The following is a 21,360-nucleotide window of genomic DNA, read 5'->3' as shown; positions in this document are numbered from 1 at the left end:
ATTGTACATTCTCAGTTCCTTTGTCATAAATTGACAACATGCATAAACTCCCCTAATATTACTGTACTGCTGTGTATTTCTCCCTAAAAATCTGTTAATATTTGCTTTATATATTTAGGTATTTATATATTTATGTTGGGTGCATAAATATTTACAATTGTTATACCCTTTTAATGAACTGACACTTCTATCATTATATAATGACCATCTTTGTCTCTTATTATAGTGACTGAAAGCCTGTTTTGTTTGAGATAAATATGGCAACCTCTGCTTTCTTTTGGTTTCCATTTGCGTAGAATATCTTTTCCCATTCCTTCACTTTCAGTCTATGTGTGCCCTTAAAGCTGAGGTGAGTCTCTTTGTAGGCAGCATTAGTTAGTTGGGACTTTTTTTTTTTTTTTTTAAAGATTGATTGATTGATTGATTGATTGCTATGTTGGGTCTTCGTTTCTGTGCTAGGGCTTTCTCTAGTTGCGGCAAGCGGGGGCCACTCTTCATCGCGGTGTGCGGGCCTCTCACTATCGTGGCCTCTCTTGTTGCGGAGCACAGGCTCCAGACGCGCAGGCTCAGTAGTTGTGGCTCACGGGCTTAGCTGCTCCGCGGCATATGGGATCCTCCCAGACCAGGGCTTGAACCCGTGTCCCCTGCATTAGCAGGCAGACTCTCAACCACTGCACCACCAGGGAAGCCCCATGTTTTTTTATTTATTCAGCTACTTTATGTCTTTTGATTGGATAATTGAGTCCATTTACATTTAAAGTAATTATTGATAAGTATGGACTCACTATTGCCATTTTGTTCACTGTACTCTGAATATTTTGTAATTCCTTTGTTCCCTCTCTTCCTTTGTGATTTGGTGATTTTCTGTAGTGGTGTGCTTAGATTCCTTTCTCTTTCTCTTTTGTGTGTCTACCATAGGTTTTTTGCTTTGTGGTCACCATGAGGCTTACATAAAACATCTCATAGTTAAAATAGTCTGTTTTAAGCTGATAACAACTTAACTTCAAACACATACTAAAGCTCTACATTTTTATTCTCCCCCCCAGCCAACATTTTGTTTTTGATATCACAATTTACATCTTTTTACCTTGTGTATCCATTAACAAATTATTATAGTTATAGTTATTTTTAATACTTTTCTCTTTTAACCTTCTTACTAGATTTATAAATGAGTTACCTACCACCATTACAACATTAGAACATTCTGAATTTAACTATATATTTTACCTCACAAATTTTAGTATGTTGTTTTTATTACCATTTATCTCAAAATACTTCCTAATTTCCCATTTTATTTCATCATTGACCCATGAGTTATTTAAGAGTGTGTTACTTAGTTTACAAATATTTGGAGATTTTCCACACATCCTTCTTGTACTGACTTCTAATTTAATTCTCCTGAGCTCAAAAACATACTTTGTATGATTTGAATCTATTTAAATTTGAGACATTTTAGAACACAGAACACGGTCTAACTTGGTAAATGTTCCATGTACATTTGAAGAAACACATGTGCATTCAGTTGTTTTTAGGCTGAGGGATCTACAAATGTCAATTAAACCAAGATTGTTGATAGTGTTGTCTTCTACACTCTTACTGATTTCTTGTCTACTTATGTATCAATTTTTGAGTAAGGGTTGTTGAAATCTCCAAATACAGTTACTAAATATAATTATGGATTTGTTCTGTTATCCTTTCTATCAGCCTTTGCTTCACATATTTTTTTATTTACATGATTAGATGCATAAATGTGTAGGATTATTAGGTTTCCTTGATGAATTCACCCCTTTATCATTTTGAAATCACCATTTTTGTCCTCAGTAATATTCTCTGATCTAAAACCTATTTTGTCTGATTAATATAGCCACTCCAGATGTCTTTTGATTACTGTTAGCATGGCATACTTTTTTGATCCTTTTACTTTTAACCTATCTGTGTCTTTATATCTAAAAATATGTTTATTGAGGGGAGTACACAGTTGGGTTTTGCATTTTTATCCAATCTGACAATCTCCATAAAGACCACTAAACTCTACCTGAGGAATCCCTCTCTTCTCTATGGCCTGGATACTCTCTCCTGGCAGTAAGCTGGAGTGATTGTGGGACTCACCTTGTTTACTCTCTCTCTAGAGATAACTGTTCTTTGTTGACTGATGCACAATGTCTTGAAAGCCATTGTTTTATACATTTTACCCTCGTTGTTCTTTAGGTGGTAGGGTAAATCTGATTCCTATATCTTCATCTTGGCTGGAAGCAGAAATATTAATGCTTCACTCTTAATGTTATAGCACCTACAACCTTCTTCAAAGGAATGTTCTCAGGTTACTAGAACCACTTCTCATGGAGAGCTGAAAGTGCCTGGAAGTTTACAAATCCCTGGAGCAGCCAGTAGGCAGTGACTGGTTCAGGAGTACGAAAGCCTGTTCCTTTGCCTCTAGGTGGGATAAATTCTTTCTTTGTAATTTATGCTCTAGAGCTCCCTGGCACCAGGTTGAGCTAAAATCATACCCTCGCTTTTCTTATTCTCCTTTCTGGTCCTTCCTTCCTCACTCCCTAATTAGTTTCATATCGGAGCACATTTCTAATAAATCACTTGAATGTGAATCCATATTTCAGTGTCAACTTTTGGAGAATATACAACCAAAAATTAACTTGCATTTTAAAATTTCTCTTCTGTAAAATGTCTCCTGGATTGGTCTACCTTGCTTTTGCTCCCATATTTTTTTGAATTGTTCACTTGCTCAAAAGAACTTTCGAATAAAAGTGTTGAGCTGAATAGATATTTAGAATATATCCAATCACACTCCCTCATTTAATAGATGAAGCAATTGAGGCTCAGGATGTTAAATAAATAACTAATCCATGTTTCCATACTCTAAGGACAATTGAGGCAAGCTCAAAATCAGGTTTTCCTGATTTGGGTTTATTCAAGTGAAACATGCTCTTAACTTCATTGTAATCAGGTTTTACTAGCTGTTGGATAGTATGTTGCAAACTTTTACGTATGAATATTGGCAGATATGAATGTTTATGCAAACTTTTTCTGCAGGTGCAAGTTTGTACTTGTACCAGTTTGACTGCCTTCCTCATTTTATGATCTGTGAACATTAACCCTTGGTAAAGGGTAAAGTGAACACTTGCATTTAAGAAAATCTTTTAAATTTAAATCTAAAACCAAAAACTAATCATATTCACATCTCTTTCTCTCCTCTTCTCTCTCTCTCTCTCTCCCCCTCTGCCCCACTTCCCTTTTCTTCTCTCAATCATAGCCAATGTGAATTTGAAGTAAAAATCACAGTCTTCAATAACTTACTAGTGTGCAGTGACCCTATAGAGTGCTGTGGTCTTGGGACTGGTGGCCATGTTGAACTTTAAGAGAAGACATGGAGCTACTTCTGGATTCCATATTTCATCTTTTTCAGTTTATTCTTATTTTGTAACACATCCTTCAGTACTTTCTTAATTTTACTTTCTGGTAGATTTCCTCAATTTTATCTTCCAACTCCTGTTGACTTTATTTCTGCCACCATATTTTTACTTTCCAATATCTCTCTTTTATTCTCCAAAAGTTCCACTTTTAGATAGACTTCTGTTCCTGTTTCATGTATTCAGTATCTTCTCTTGTTTCTTTGAAGAAATTCATATAGTGGATATTTTAAATTATTATTATTCTGTTCCCTACACTATTTTCTGTAAGTTTTTATCTACTGGTTTCTTTTTGTCTCTTTCATGTTAGATACTCTCTGTATCTTAGAATGAGGCATAAAAATACTGATCTGCAACTCTGTGTGCCTAGGTGGGACTTACTTATATTAGGGTGATGTTGACAGGTAGGCTTAACATTAGAGTAGGGTTTCTCATCTTTGGCACTACTGACATTTTGGATCAGAAAATTATGTAGGGAAGCAGTGAGGAAGGTGGAGGATGTGCTGTCCTGTGCATTGTAAGATGTTTAGTAGCATCCCTGGCCCTTATCCAATAGGTGCCAGTAGCACAACTCTCTCCTACTTTCCCCAGTTGTTTACAATCAAAAATTTCTCCAGATATTGCCAAATGGCCCCTGGGGGCAAAATCATCCCTAGTTAATAACCACTGCCTTAGGGTGATGAGAGTCTTGAGAGTTTCTTGGAGAGAAATTCTCCAGTTTTTTGCTTTCAGGGTGAGGAGTATGAACCTGGTTATCAGCATTCAGAAGCCACGCAGCGGAATGGATCTGGCCATCTCACTATTCAATATAGAAACTTTGACCTAATCTCTGTGGTAGGCAGAATAATGGTCGCTCAAAGATGTCCACATCCTAATCCTGGGAACCTGTGAATATGTTCTGTTACATAGTAGAGGAGAATTAAGATTGCAGATAAAATTAAGGTTGATAATCAGTTGACCTTAAAATGGGGAGATTATCCTGGATTATACAACTGGATTTAAATATGAAAGACGAAGGCAGCAGAAGCAATGTCAGAATGATGCAATATAAGAAAGAGTTGACTGGCCACTGCTGGCTTTGAAGATAGGAAGGGGCCATGAGCCAAAAACACAGGCAGCCTTTAGAAGCTGGGAAAGACAAGAAGACAGATTCTCCCCTAGAGCTTCCAGAAAAGAATTCAACCTGGCTGACTCTCTGTATCTTAGAATGTCAACCCTGCTGACAACCCTGCTGATTTCAACCCAGTGAGACCCATTTTGGACTTCCGACCCCCAGATCTGTAAGATAATAAATATGTGTCCTTTTAAACCACTAAGTTTCTGGCAATTTGTTACAGCAGCCTTAGGAAACTAATACAATCTCATTACTTTACCATTTACCCTCAGCTCTGCCCGGTATTCTCAAGTCCAAAACCAACCTGAGACAATCTCTCCCAGCATGAATCAACAAGTCCTACCTGTCTTTCATCAACGTTGAAGAGGGGCAGTCTCCAGGCTTCTGGGCTGGGGAAGGGATCTAGGGAGCAAACTGTTCCTTAAGCATATTTTCAACCAATCCTCTACTTCAAACTCCGCCCCCCCCCCAATACCCAAAGACTATTTAGAGGTACCTTATGCCTCCAGTTCCTGAAGTTTTGCAGGATTCTGCGGAAGAGACAGACTTGCTTTTATTATTGCAAGTAGACTTCCTCCTTCTCTGTTCTGCTAAATCAGTCACCACTCATCCTCATTCCCTCTTCCAAAATTTATGGACACCTCTCGTCTGCTACCTCTCATATTCTTTTTGATCCTTAAGAGTTCATGCTGTTTTGATTCTTTACTGTCATTTTAGTAGACTTTAAGAAATAATGGAAATAAACACCCATGTTCAACTACTATGTTTAACTATTCTTATTTTTAGCTGACAAAATTTTATTGGGCCCTCACTGTGTACTAGATTTTTGGATAAAGCCTCATGTGAGTTACATTATTTGAATTTTACAATAACCCTAGGGGTTAGATACTACCACTTACATTCACATTTTATAAATGAAAGAGATGCCTGATTTAGGTGACAAAGCTAATATGGAAGAGAACTGGGATGGAACCCAAGTCTATTTGACTTCCAAGCCTATTTTCCCAACCAATTATGCAATCTTGCTAATTTTCACAAGTTACACTCTAGAGCAGGGGTCAAATCCAGCCTGTCACTTGTTTATAAAATTTTATTGGAACACAGCCACCCCCATTCATTGACTACTCTTTATATCTGCTTTTGTGCTACAATGTTAGAGTTGAATAGCTAAAACAGAAACAATCTGGCCCACAAACCCTAAAATACTTAATCTCTGATCCTTTATGGAAAAATCTGCTGACACCTGCTATAGAAAATAACCTTATTACTAAGTGTTGAGGTCATGGTGTCCTCAGGTACCTAAAACTTTTGTTACTTCTATCAAAGGCATTCTTTTTATTGTTCCCTCAACCTTTTGTTATCCTGCAGATAGCAATCTTTGGTCATGGTTAAAAAGGAAATTCTCTAAACCAATCTCCTTTGTAATCTCCTATACTCAGTCATACTTGCTCCCTTTTCTGTGCTACTACCTCAGTTATTCTAATTACAGTACTTAATGCAGTTTGATTCATATAACACTTACTAGTTGTGATTCCCCTGGGATCTAGCAAGTGTTGTCCCTGAGTAGGTATTTCCTCAATAAGCATTTATTAAACACTTTCTAAGTGTCTGTGCTAGACACTAGAGATACAAAGATGAATATGGCAACTTGTGATTAATATAGTCTATTTAATTAGGCACAAAAATAGAAAAGAAGCTGAGCACCAGAGGCTGAGCCCATGCCCCTGCAACAACTGCAGCAGGATCACTGTAAGTATCAATACTTGGATAACAGCCCAGACCTACTCAATCAGAATCTCTGGAGGTAAGGTCCAGTAATCTCTGGAGGTGAGGTCCAGTATAAACTTCAGGTTATACTTAAGCAGGAAAGTTGTAGAATCACTCCATCAGTAGATAGAAAAGACTGTTTCTAAATGTGTATCATGAGAGAGTAAGAACAAATCTCACATGATCTCTCTTAATACAAACCAGTTTTTGTCAAAATGTGATCTTGTGTTGCTCACTTCCTCCATCCAAACGATTAGTAGACGTGTTTAACTGGGAATCTGGACATTGCTCCTATCTCTTACTAAATTTGTCTTTTTTCACCATTGTAACCCTGTACCTGGCACAGTTCCTGGCATATAGTAGTTATCATGAATTTGTGTTCAACTGTTGAATATCCAAAGTAAAACTTCTCCAAGTTGTCCTAGTATGTAGAAATAGGAGTTTTTCCAATTTTAAGACTGGAATGGTATGAGGATCATTTGAGTACAGGAAAGATAACACACCCAGGCAAATGTTTGGTCAATCCACATCTTGTTTTCCTCCCTCTAGAAATGCTTCCTTCAAACTCTCAGGGCCACTGCCCTTGTGGGGAATATCAACACCCCCTCAAGGCTGAGCTAGACCAAGTGGACTAGTGGAAAGGTCAGGCATTATGGATTCTTCTTCATTGTAATCTCTTTCTAGAGGCTTTAGTCTGCAGAGCCACGGAGTACATTTAAAAAAGGATTACCTACCTCTGAGGATGACAGACTCTCAAGTTATCTACAATGAGAGGTTTGTAACAATGGACGTTTGCTGTACCTGACACAGATCTACCCCTCCCACTAGAACTCTGAATTATTTTGCTGGAGGCTACAACATTCTGAGCAGTTTGTTGGGAGTTGACGGGAGGTGGGGATAACTCACCTGGTACAAGCTTAGCAGAGCTGAGCCGCTGCAGCTTGTTGGGCTAGCCTTTGATGCAGACTGGTTGGACGGGTTCTGGATCTAAAGAAGAACCGGTCTGACTGGCCTGTTGTGCCAACATATTCTGGTGTGATTCCATGTTCCACAGACGGTAGAAACCTGCCCAGCCAGTTAAATGAAAGGCATATTAGGTTATCCACTGCACGCCTTATATAGCTTAGATGCAGCAGAACTCTTCCACATAGCAGTAGTGTCTAGCAAACTCTAGCGTGGTCCACAGAGGTGTCTCCCACTGATTTACTGTGTAAGTTCATAGCTTCAGGGAAAGTCAGCAGTGAAACACCTTCTGCTTTTGGCCAAGAGGAGAAGTTTTCTAAACAAATGGAAGGGTAAGTTAATATATTTTTTATCTTTCTCAATTTTCTATGCACTTTTAGAAGTTTAAGTTCAGAAATGATGTTTAAGAAGATATCTATTTTTAACATGGTAATACCTGCATTATATCTTTTATATAAAGCTGGTTAGATATTTTTATAATACTTGCATATATGTTCATTGATTTGTTTGGATAAATGTTATTTGGTATATAATCACTTTTGCTATACTTTTTGTAAGTTGGGCATGGCTATGGTTATTAAGAAAGCTGGGTTGAATAATTTTGCTAAAAATATTTCACCTGTTAATGTTACATATTAAGCTATCTACTTCTTTGATAATATACTATTATGTTTTACAGACTGTTGCTATATGGTAACATTTTATATGGCAAATCTAATTGTGGATAAAATAATAATTGCCTTTTTAAGGCATTAAAAAAATAGTGCTGGCCTGCTTGGTGATCCTCAGTACATAAAAAGAACAATTCACAGCAAGAAGTGAGGAGTGTGAAAAACAAAGATTGTGGAATCTGGTAACTGATTAACTATTGGAGCTCAAAAGCACTTGCTGAGCTGAATAGAAAGGAATGAAGACAGGTTTTGTCATGCCTATTAGGTCTGAAAACCTTTTTAGGTTAAAGAATATTTGGATCTTCCTTTAATTTATATTATATTTTAAAATAATTCTTTTACCTCTCATTTTCATTGATCCAATTAATTTATTTTAGTAATTTGTGTCACTTGAAATGAAAGTTATAAATCCCTTTATTTTGGCATACCCTTAGTTATTAATATTAGGAACTAAATGTACACACCTTCTGGGCATTCAATCTAACATAACAGCTGACACATGAACTTTACCTGGGAATTAAAAATTGCTTTTTAAAACAGATTTATACTAAATACTTTCCCTTCAAGGACTATCTGTAGGCCATCATATGACTTGCCTTGAACTGAGCAAGACAGATGCATCCTTTTCATTGTCCCTTTAGAGTCTTCACTTTGTCATTATGTTCAGACTCAAAGGCTATAAGAGTTTCTTCAGGATGTTAATAAAGAATTTTTAAAAAGTGAGAATAAATGTTCAGATGAGATTGCAGTTTTTGCAGGGAAACCTTTTGGATGCTTGCCTACTCCAAGGCAATTCTGCATAAAACTTCTGATATTCAGCTGAATTTCTAAAACAGCTATGTAATGTTGACTCTGCAAAAGGAATGTGCTGATTCAGCAAACCAAAAATTAATTTTATTCAGCATAAACTGTATTTGGACAATTTTTGGAGAATATGGACCAAAATTTTTAGTTAGTTGAATTTTTCTCTTTTCAGTTAGTTTTCAGGCTAAATATAGATATATGTCACTAGAGTATAGTTTTAGTGGTTCTGGTAACTATATTATATATAGTAACTTAAAATTTTTAAATCTTACTATGTTTAAAATACAGGGCTTACTCTTCAAAGATAAACTTAATTTGGGATTCCAACTTATTTATTAAGCGTTTTTTATGTTTATGGTTTTGAGGAAAGCTATTTAGGAACTAGATATATACTTCATATAAAATGTGTGCGTAAAATTTCAAGTCTAACTCTACATTTTGGGGGAGGAGTCAACAGTTTTCACTTAATGGATTTTTAGTTTCAAATATATGAAAGTCCTATTAAATATGACTTTTATGTATTTTCCATAAATTGATTCCTTTAAAATATTGATACATTGTGATGTTTTGATTAAAATTAAGGATACGTGGATTTATCTATCAAATTAGGAGTCTGTGTTTGTACACGTATGTGCGTATGTATTTTATATAGCCCTGCATTATCTGAGGACCCAGGTCAAAAAGTGTTCTAGTCATTTAAAAATCTTTTTATTCTCTAAGTCTAGTTAGGGACGCATTCCTCTGTCTTTATTCCTGGCAACAGTTTCACACAATGACTCTTTTTGTCAACCATGCTAGCTTTCTTTACAACTATAACCTCTTTCCTTCCTGAATATATTCATGTGTTTCCTACCAAACGCACTTAGAATCATGACATTTTTGAGCTAGAAGGACTCTTTAAGAATAACTAATGAATTCAACTTCTCACTTTTTAGTTGAATGAAAAGCCCCCAAACGTAGCTAAATCACTACTATACAATCTAAGGTAGAGGTGGTACCAGAACATCCCAGCTTCCTGATAGCAGCCCAGACGAATATTTGTTTCACTGCTCTACATTGATTCTTCTGACTACTACATGAAATCTGTTGTGAGTTCTAAAGGATTTGTAAAAAGGTAACATTGTGTTGTATAAGTTATTTTAAGGAATATTTACTGAACCAAGACATTATTTGCTTTTATATTTTAATCTATATAATTATTGCCCCCAAACTTCTTTGGTATAGTGGAGGAACTTATGGGGTTGCCATTGGCAATGAAGATGACAACCTCTTCAAAACCTAATCTCTTAGTGCCGTCACAAAATTGTGAATCAAAATCATAAGAGTACCTCACATTCCTTTATATTTGCCCAGATTATTTGTGGATCCTGCTGTCATTTTCTGACTTATTATTGCTTTAAACTGTCTCAACTGTTTATTTTCTTAGTATGTATTATTCTTGTATTGTTTTAATCACTCTTATATGGATATAGTTTAGGATTTGCTTAAGAAGGTTGTACTTCTAAAATCTGGTTAGAATTGACAGGAAAATTTCAATAAGGTTATGAAGCCCAGAATTGCAGAACTCAAAACCTATCTTAGAGGGGACAAAACCTGTTATTTAAAGGGTGAGATCTTAATAGAGTGCTTTGAGCACAAGTGCTCAAAAATGCTTTAAATGTCTTTAACTTGAGGAATTCCAAGGAAATAGGACCAGAGAAAGCCTGAGAACCAAAGGCTCAAATTTTTCAATTCTGATTCTTGGAGCTAAAAATTAATTCTCCTAAGCCCCTTCTCTTTTTACAGGTAAAATCTTACCAGAGGGATGTTTCTAAATTTGGTAAATTTAGTTCAGTCCAAGTGGACTCTGGAAAATAATTACTTCCATTTGTTTCTTGTCTTTACAATCAAGAAAAAAGGTAGTATATTGAAAAACATATGGGTTTTTGAGCCAAACTGAGATGGGTTTGAATACTGACTCTGCTACAAGCTAGTTTACCCTTGGGAATTATTTAACACTGAGTTCTCTTTTCTCCATCTGTAAATTAAGGAAACAAATACCATTCTCTAAGAGTTGTTGGAAAGATCAAATGAGATATTCTGTGTAAACATCTAGCAGAGTTTCTAGAACATAGCAGGTGTAGCACGTCAATATTCTTCCCACCTCTTTAATAGAATATATAATAAATTTCAACAAATAGCTTGAGTAAGAGAAGTCAAAGCTTAACTTAGAATATACATTTTCTTTTGATCAGAGATAAAATTAAATCAGCAACCTTGGAAAGCATTAAGATTTAATATTGGAAAACATTTTAATCTTATTAAATTAAAAAAATTAGAAACCCATATAATTGCATCCAATTAAAGAATCACTTCAAAGATGCCTTTGTTAAACGTATTCTGAGAGCAATATACCAAGGTGATTAAAAGGCTTAATTTTTAAAAATTCAAATTTCAATCATCTATACCAAAAGAAGGAATTGTGACATAGTCCAAATTATACCTTGCTTGTGCCTAGTATCTGAGTTTTTCAAAGGCATTTTACATCTATTTATATCTATTGTATTATTTCATATATCAGATTAGTTGGCCAAGGATTTCTATATGCTCTAAGGATTGTGCTTTCTACTACCAATTGAATTATTTCTTCAGGGTTCTAGAGTATGTTTTTTCCTCCAAAAGATTCTCTTAGGAATTAATTTACTGTAGGTCAATATGAAATTATATTACATTCCCTTGATAGTAAATAATGATAGAAAGAGTGAATCCAAAATTGGATGTAAGAAGATAGAATAGGATTTAACATGTTCTAAAAATATTAAACTAGCCTCAGACAGATAAACTGATTAGGAGATGGAGCCAATAAGCAAAGTTCACACGTGAGATATTCATGAAATGCATGTTAGTCAGAAGGGAGTTCAGAAGAGTGTGAAAAAACATTTTAAGAGCTTATCTAATGAAAGCTGGGTCAATTGACACATCTTCCAATGTGTGAAGAAAGAACAGGAAAGAGGTTATGAATTCATATTAGAACCAACAAATAGACCCACTTCTAACACAAGCTGATCTTACTGAGCTCTTGCAGTCAACTTCCTGAAAAGTTCCTGAAAGATGTTTAACTGTTGTACAAATAAGTGTTATGTGAATACTATAATTTGAATTTATATCCATGGTAAATGCATTCTGTTTTTCTATTAGACTGAAAAGCGTGTATGTAGATGGTATACCTAAAGACAAAAGTACCACTTCACCAATTTAGCCCACTAATTATACATTCTTATTAAAACTATTAGATACATAAGCAATTTAACCTTATGTGACTATTCATTAAATTAGTATTTAATTTGCATTTAATTTTCATGCATACAGAGTGGATATTACTATAAACAATTGAAAAGCAGGCATATATTTTTTAAACATTTATATATAAATAGCTAATTTGGATAACACAGGACTAATAACCAAACTTGCTATGCATCAAAAACTGACTGGGAAATAGAGAATGGTATAGCTCATCGTGTTAAAGACATATAGTCTTAAAAGTAATCAGAAAACTATTAACTTAGAAATTATGTATTACTGACAAAGTGAAAATATAACTTACATGGCAAATTTTTTTTCAAAGTTCTATCTTAAGTCTACTCCCTTGAAGGTTCTGTGCCTATCCCTTCTACAATGATTTAGATTAGGAGTGAGAAACACTTCCTTCCAACATGAAAATATTTTAAATCTAATGAATTTCTGAATGCATCTTGAAACATTAAGAAATACAATATCGATAACTTTCTGTAGCTTGCAGTACAATATTTATGGACACAGAGCAATATTATAGAGTTCTGCGATGAGGTCTTCTAGAAAAAATTTACATTTAACATATACAGATTTTCCTCAACTTATGATGGGGTATGTCTCGATAAACCCACTGTAAATTGATCATAAGTCAAAAATGCATTTAATACACCTAACCTACTGCACACCATTACTTAGCCGAGTCTACCTTAAATATGCTCAGAACACTTACATTAGACTACAGGTGTGCAAAGTCATCTAACACAAAGCCTACTTTATAATAGTGTTGAATATCTTAAGTAATTTATTGAATACTGTACTGAAAGTGAAAAACAGAATGGCTGTCTGGGTACAGAATGGTTTACGTGTACCAGCTGTTTACCCTCGTGATCGCATGGCTGAATGGGAGCTGCAGCTTGCTGCAGCTGCCCAGCATCACAAGAGAGCATCATGCTGCATACTGCTAGCCCCTGAAAAGATCAAAATTCAGAATTCGAATTATGGTTTCTACTGAATGCGTATGGCTTTCACACCATCATAAAGTTGAAAGATCTTTAAGATCAAACCATCTTAAGTTGAGGACCATCCATACAGGTCTACATTTGGAGGTCTCCTAACTGAAAGTAGATGAAATTTAGTCTGAGATGAAAGGATCATTCGCATTTCTGAAGATATTAATATTGTGATCAATTTTCAATCATATAATAAGTAATGAATGATAAATACCATCTACATAGCAGTTTTGTGAGCTGTTACCTTCTGTTCTATTCACTGTCCAAGTGCTTGCTTGACAAAATTTAAAACAAATATATGTTGCTCAGGAACAAGTATACTGCTTTTTAACTATAATATAGAACTAACCACTGGAACCTGACTATAGGCCAGGAACCAGGAATCTGGAACATGGCTACAGTCCACTCAGCAAGAAAAGCTGTTCAGTCCATTCCAGCACAACAAAACCAGTCTCTTTTCCCACAGTTTTACTTTTTAAGATGAATGACATGTTATTCTAGTTCCACCAGTAAGTGTAAATTAAACACATCTAGTATAAATTAAATTCTCAGCAGTTCCTCTGGTACCATAACAAAACATGTGTTAATGCTAATGTTAAAGCCGAAAGTCAGGTGAGGTGTCAGGTTTTACCTGACAGGAATCTGGTTTGCACTGCAATGACTGATGTAAGCAGGGCCCAAGAGGAGTCCAGTATATTATTATTATTGAACAAATATGGTAAAACCACTTTTTCCTTGGTTTAACAATATACTTTTAACTAATACACTGTACAACTAAAATAGATTTTTTGAGAAATGAGTACAGCAATTTTAAATGGAAATAAGGAACTTTAGCCAATTTTTGTCTGACGTATTTGATCCATTCCCACAAAACCTGAGATGCACAGAAACTTGATCTTCTGTGAGAAAGGTATTTTCTAATAAACTACATTTCATTTCCTGAATTTGGCTGCCAATTTTTGAAGAGCCAAACAGCCACAAAATGAACAATCAGTACATACTCTGTAAATACTTTTATATCCAGCATTGATTCAAAGACTTTATTGTTTAAGTCTACACTGGTAAAACTGTAATAAAAATAGATTGACTATGTTGGACCCTCAAATAACACTTCTCACTATAGTAAAACACAGAATTTTGAATGCTACAAGTTTGTCTTGGACTATGTCCAATAGGGTCTGATTACAAGAACTAATTCATTATAACCTATACTGTGATCCTAGAGCATGGCTCTGAAGAATACGTTAGATGAAAGCTCTAGTCAAGTGGATTAAAAATAGAAAAGTGAATAGCCAGTTATGTGCTCTAATTAAGTAAATACCACATTTGCATAATGATAGAAACTTAGCTTAGAAAAATGAGGAAGAAACAGGTACAAATAAAAAAGAAATCTGATTAAAATCATATCCTTTTTTCATTTAACTTGAACTATGTTAGAATAGAATAATTATCTGAGTTTTAAAAAAACTCTTTCTTAGAAGGTGGTTAAATTAGCTAATGAACTAAAAAAGGGAAACTGGACTGAAGAGGGCATAGATATAAGAAAAAGTGGGGATACACACTACTGAACACAGCCCAATAATAGCAGATACTATTTTCAAAAGGATTTATCAAACATACTCAGGTCTTCACTAAATTAGCTCAGATCATAATCAGCTTGATACCAATGCTCCCTTTCTTGGACTTGAAGCTGAATAGGTCATAAATCTCTGTTAAATAAATGATTCCTTACAACCACCAATTTCTGAAATAAATGAATAAATTAGTTTCTCCTTTCTATACAATTCTGCAGTTCAGCTAGATAATGGTTAAAATCCCTTGTAATATAATGGAAATAACAATATAATAATTACCTATTTAACTACCAGACTTATTTAAACTTAATAATTTGAATCAAATAAGATGTGTAAAAGCACTTAACAAATTATTATTTAATCCAATCCCTTCTATAATTATAAATCTCTCACAATTTGCATAGCAATTCAACAGTTTCACTATAATTATATAATGTTAGCAATTGGAAAGATCTCTCTGATTAGCTGTAGCTCTTAAATTTATCTATTATTAACAACAGCTTCTTACACTATTTGAATACATATATATAATCATTCAATCCTTAACAATCTTGTGAAATACCCAAGGCTTATATTATTACCTTCATATCACTGATAAAAAACTGAGGCACACAGAAGTTAAATTACTTGCTTAATAGGATTATAATTACAAATTATAATTCATTCAAAAAATCCGGTGGAACTGCTGCTGATTTCCCACTATCAACCTATACAAATACATTACTATATACTTACACTTTCCAGAGCTCACAATGATTCCCCACAGCAGAACCTTTGCACATGCCTTCTGCCTGGAAAGCCTTCTACCACTCTGTTCCCAACTGGCAAGCTTTAAGTAATTTCACATATAATACCTCATTTTTACAACCACCCTTTTGGACATACTAAGTATGAGTATTCTCATTTTCCAGTTGAGGAAGTAAGACTTGTCTAGGAAACATGCAGATAACCAGAGATAGGGCCAGAGCATAAACCCTGATCATCTCTTACTCAGGGCTTACACAGTACCATTAGCTGGGAATATGGCCATATGCCATCGCTGACTGTAGAATAACGCCACAATTTTTGGAGCACTTCCTGCTCTGGTCCCTTCTGAGAGTACAACATAATTCAAGGCTCTTCAATCTATTTAGTTTTAAACTTACTACATGAAAGAATCTAGCTGGGAATCTAGTATAAACACTTCCACTAATTCCATTAGAAGTCAATTTATATTCATCTCTCAAATGTCCACATCTATTGTAAACCAAGTAAAAGGGCATATGTGCCGTAATTACTAAGAAATAAAATTATTATTGCAAAAAAGTCTAAAAAAACTGAGATTAATTCATAGAATAGTGCTTCATTCCAATCCTGACCAAGACAGCCCAGTTTATTTTCCTCTTCTCAATAAGACTTAAATTAAATTGCTATCAAATTTAAAAGTCCTTATAGTAACCTCATATAATATAAAGCTTTCTGAAGTAAACAGAAAAATGTACTGGGACTGCAAATTAGCCTTTAGGTAATAATTTTTAATAATTTTTCAGAAACATTATTTGGTTATTTTCTCAAAAGCATTTTCTAAATTAAAAACAGAAAAGCACAGAATAAGCTTCACAGAGATTCTATTTTTCAAAAATAGCATGGTGTACTGAAAAGATCATAGACACAGGACTCATGTCCAGAAGACTGGGTTTAAAGTCTTGGGTCAACTTACCTACTAGTTTGTACATATAGTGCTAGTCACACCACCTAATTTATCAACCTTTGTGAAAAGATGAAAACTGTACCTGTTCTACCTGTATGATACAGTTATTTTTAGGTTCAAAAGAGAAGTAGGAACAGTACTTTGTATTCTTATCATCACAAATTTTTCTTGAATCCATTTTCTATCAGTATTAAACAAACCACTTCCCAACTAATGGGAATTTCAGAGTACTAGCAATAAATCAAAAAGTGCAATTCTTTTATGGCTTACATTATCTATATCATAATATTCTTTAAAACGAGTTTAGATAAATCTGTACATAGTTGAGAAGAAAATACTCCTGACAACAAAAGGTCATTTGAATCTTCCCCTTTTTATTAGTTTATATTTCAAATTCCCTAAAGCTTCTGACCATTTGACTTATCACCCAAACCAGGACATTTTTTTAGAGTAAATGGGAGTCCTGTTAATAGTTAAGCCAGAAGAACAGACATTAACCAGAACTGTTGCTGGTAAGCCAGGGCATATGGTCATTTTATATAAGTGTACTAGATTTGGGAAGAGGAATTCTATCTATCCTAAATAGTCTGCAAAAACAAATTGTCCCAAAGGGTGAGAAGTGAATTAAAACATGATTTAATTTCACTATTCACTTCTAATACTTCCGATTATAACTTAAGTAAAATAGAAAAGTATTGGCTAAAACCAAAGGCCTCCTCTAAGAACTGAATTTTAAACGTAAAACATTTTTGGATCAGTAATTATCAAAGCTTCCTTAACCTTAGACTGACATATGGATTAGGAAAAGCAAAATGTCATTATTTTTTAAAAAGTCTATTTTTCTCAAACATAGTTAGAATAAGAAAAAAATGGAGGAAAAAGTCAGCCAGTGTGTTTGAAGACATATCTGCAATTTGTGACGCATGAGTACATTAAAGATCACAAATATTTGCCAGCAGTGAATAAATTCATTAATTCATAGATGGAAAAATTACCATTTAAGACGTGCATCATTATTTTTTTAAGTGGACAAAGCAATGAATGTTAAACGTGTTTGCTCCTGTGAACCCATCAAGGAATGCTTTAATTAATAGACTCCAAGTGTCAGTGACTTGTTCCTACAGTTAACTCTTCATAATATTTTCCATTTACATTACTGTAAATATTGTTCCCACAGTTTCCATCAGGGCAGCATTATACATATGTACACAGGACAATGTTGTATAGAACTACATTTACTGGATAAAAAGATAAAGATTGGTTTTTCAAGATTCCCAAAATACAATCCACTTTTCCACTCTACAGTCTTAGGGATCACTCTTAAATTCTTTTATCATCTCTGCAGCGGTTAAACTCTGAGGTTCTTACAAATGCCAGTGTTACAGAAAGGGCCTAAGGGCTATCTAACAAAATTCCTAGGCTTCATTAACCTATACTGCAGAGATATGAAATACTGCCCAAGCAGCCACTGTATACAAACTGATGACCTGGAAGAAAAAGATGCCTCTTTCCATTGACAATAAATAGCAGATCATTAACATCCTGGATCAGCCCACCATCATTTAAACCTATGCCAATAGGCAAGCACACAGTATACTGTATAAGACTATGTATCAAGTATAAAGTGATAGTTCCTAAATTGGGAAAATTATATAGCTAATAAAACTTTGCCCATTGCTGATGTGAAATGAAGTAGCTAAGTACTTAAAAACACAAACTACTTTAATAGTTTATAAAGGGAAATGAAGAAGGTATATGTAGCCATAGTGATAATCAAAATAAATAAAGTTTCTCTACCTAAGTTGGAAGTTGGCTAGACTACATGAGGCTAATTTTTCTAATCAGAAAGCAATGTATAATCTTTAATGTCTTTTATAAGCACTTTAATGACCACCTAAGACTGTCAAAAGAAAAACTGTGATACTGACATCCTCCATGAATGTTAAATATATCTTTTAAAACAATTATAAAACTGCTCAACCTAACTGGAATCTCAGCACCATCGACTCAAATCATAAAACATTTTGGCACTTGGGGCAAGATCACTAATTGATGTGTACCCCTAACCCCAAACAACACTTAGTAATTACTGTAAACAACTGTTTAAAAATTAAATCATGTTCATTTAGGTTGACACAAATTTTGACAGCATAATTTTCCATTATGTTACTACTTCTCTCCCCTCTTATCCCTCTTTATTATTTTTATCTTTCTCTTATTATCTCTTTTGTTCTGCTCTTAAAGTAGTTCTGACTGTAGGTATACAGCTCACTCCAGTTTACTAGTATTTTGTGTTCGTATTAAAGGTGCTGGACATTATTACGTAAATAATCATAATGGGTTTAATCACTAAATTTTTTGCCTGGGGATACAGGCAAAAAATTTGCTGGGAGGGGAAGAGAATGGCATGATGTGTAGAGTGGGAGAGAGATGGGAAATGCCCAGCACAAATAACAGAAATAGCCTTAGAGTAGGAAACAGCTCCATAGGAATCAGCTCCATCTTGGTTCTTCAGGTAAATCATGTAACCTCATTTGTTCATTATATATGCTAGGCGTGTTTTGTGCCAATATGGTAGCCACTAGCCACATGTGAGTTTGAGCACTTGGAATGTGGCTAATCCAAATTGAGATGTCCTATGAAGGTAAAATACACATCAGATTTTAAAGACTCAGTATGAAGAAAAATAATGTAAAAGGCCTCATTCATAAATCTGTATATGGATTACATGTTGAAATGATAATATTTTAGATAAATTAGGTTAAACAAAACATTAATTTCACCTGTTTCATTTTACCTTTTTAAATGCGGCTAATAGAAAATTTTAAATCATATATGTGGCTTTATTGGGTAGTACTGTTCTAAGACTCTCTGATAAGAACTAGGAATACCGAGAAGAATGAAGAAAGCACAGTCTCCGCTATCAAGAAACCCCTTGCAGCCTAGCTGGGTAAGATAAAAGATATAAACATAATTACAATATAATAGCATTAAATGCAGTGACAAAGATACATACAGAAGGGTATGGGAGAATGAGGAGGGCTATTTGTGGAAGGGGGTAGGAAGAAGGGGTGAAGAGAGACATTAAGGTAGTCTCCTGGAAGCTGCACTACCTGAGCTAAGTCTTAAAGGATAAGTAGAAAGGGGGTGAAATATAAAGGATCTGGGCGGAGGTAATTTCAAGAGAAGAGGATTGTATGAGCCAAGACAATGAAATAGCAAAGAGCAGGAAGGAGGAATATAAGCAGTCTCCTGTTTTAGAGGGAAAGGATAAGGTGCGGGGTAGAGGTGCAAGGTTAAGAAGGGCTTCTTTGACATTTTAAAGGGATTGAATTTTAATCTTTAGGCAATTGAGAGCCACTGAAGGGTTTTAAACAAGGGAGTGCCAAGATCAGAAATAATGGTTGGGCATTCTGGCAGCTGTGTGGAAACTGCATTTAGGTGCAAGATTGGAAGCATAGTCTAGGTAAGAAATATCAGGGCCAAAACTAGGGCAATAAGAGTGAGGATGGATAGGAAAGCACTAATTCAGAACTCTATTTAGGAGGTAACATCAGTAGAATACAGTGATTGACCTGTCCTGACTCCATGGAAAGGGGGTTGATATTATTCTAAAGTGATGGGAAGACCCTGGCATGTCTTAAGCTAAGGGAATGTCATGTTCTGACTTAGCTTTTAAAGAATCATTCTGACTGCTGTTGGAGAATACACTGTAAAGGGAAAACAGTGTAAGTAGAAAGATAGTTGATTATAAAAAAAAAAAAGGGAGGCTATTGCTGCAGAAGCGGTTTAAGTTGATGGTGGCTTGGCCCAGGGTGGATACAGACGAGGTGATGAGAAGCAATTGGATTAGGGTTGCATTTTTCTCTGCAAAATGGTATTGCCTAATTCACAAAGTTGAGAAAGGAAAAGGAAAGTTCAGGAAGATCACACTTGTTGAGTCCCATTGTCTTATTTAACCAAGAGGTGATGGTGTCAGCTGAGAGTGAGAATACTGTATAGAGGCTTGAGGAAAACAGTGAAGGTTTGGAAGACAGCAAAGGAAACAGAAGGAGCTAAATAAAGGCTATTTTAGAGATTAATTGGTGCCCTATATGAGGTCTGAAACCATGTAATTTTAGCGATATCAGTCTAACCTGTTATGTGATTTTCCCGTCACAACCCTCAGCTACCCAGCTGTAGGAGGTAAGCAGATTGTATAGAATGAATCAACAAAGAGTTTCAGTTGTAAAATGGCTTGAGTTAGATGATTTCAAAATCTACATAGTTCCAAAATTCTACAGTTCTAAGAATCCTAGAGTTTTTAGTACACAATTTTTCTCATTGTGGTTAAGTGTACATATATAAAAGTTACCGTTTTAACCATTTCACCACACAATTTTTAAATTGAGCAACCTAACCAAGGGCCTCCAATACGTATGCTAGGACATTAAACTCCCAACCCTCAAGGTGGCAGTGCTGGGCCTGAGGTGGCTGGAATCCTAGTTTCTGTTGCCTCTGGATGGAAGCAGTCTCATTTTTTATCACAATATGTAATACAAGTATTCTTTTACCAGGTACTGAAAAAGTTTGGGAAGCATTGTTCTAAGCCATAAAATTTGAGAAACCCAGTATTACAAAGAGTTCAAAATATCTGCTTCTCTGTTAAAGAAGTTTTCTCATAGGACTTCATAATTTATATGTAGGTCTTAAGGCTCCTTATTGGAGGCAGATATCTACACGTATGCCTACTGTTTCCACCGTTAAAGTGATTATCATAAAATCCCATAAAGAGAATCTAAGAATTTAGAATGGATTCAAAGATATTCTCCGCTTAAATGAAAGAGATGAATCCCTAAAGGAACGCCCAATTCATTCATTTTACACGGAGACTGACTCTCTGGCAAGCACTGGGTTAGTTTCTGGTGATAAAAAGGTGAACAAGACATGGTTTTGACCTTAAGAAACTTAATAGTCTAGGTGAGGAGACAGAATTAATTAAATAAATAATGAAAACTGCAATAAGTGTCAGATAGGAAGGTACATAGCACATAGTGCTATAAGAGGATCTGATAGAAAAGACTAAAACAAGA

The 21,360-nt window shown here is 35.0% G+C and overlaps 1 protein-coding gene and 1 long non-coding RNA gene across 2 annotated transcripts in view; both read right to left on the bottom strand.

Annotated features, from left to right (window-relative positions):
- Window positions 1–21,360, bottom strand: part of LOC309640245 (uncharacterized protein) — a 645,560-nt gene that overhangs the window by 446,647 nt on the left and 177,553 nt on the right. The window lies entirely within an intron of this gene.
- Window positions 332–7,350, bottom strand: LOC309640260. The gene is made up of 3 exons (XR_014252137.1): window positions 7,213–7,350; window positions 5,036–5,069; window positions 332–4,941 (listed from the first exon to the last, which is right to left on the bottom strand). It is a non-coding gene; the product is annotated as an uncharacterized lncRNA (long non-coding RNA).

This window comes from Balaenoptera physalus (assembly GCF_965194825.1).
Source record: "Balaenoptera physalus genome assembly, chromosome: 12".
In the NCBI taxonomy this organism is placed as follows: Eukaryota; Metazoa; Chordata; class Mammalia; order Artiodactyla; family Balaenopteridae; genus Balaenoptera; species Balaenoptera physalus.
The sequence above is the reverse complement of the archived record's forward strand: the minus strand, read 5'-3'. Positions and strand labels throughout refer to the sequence as shown.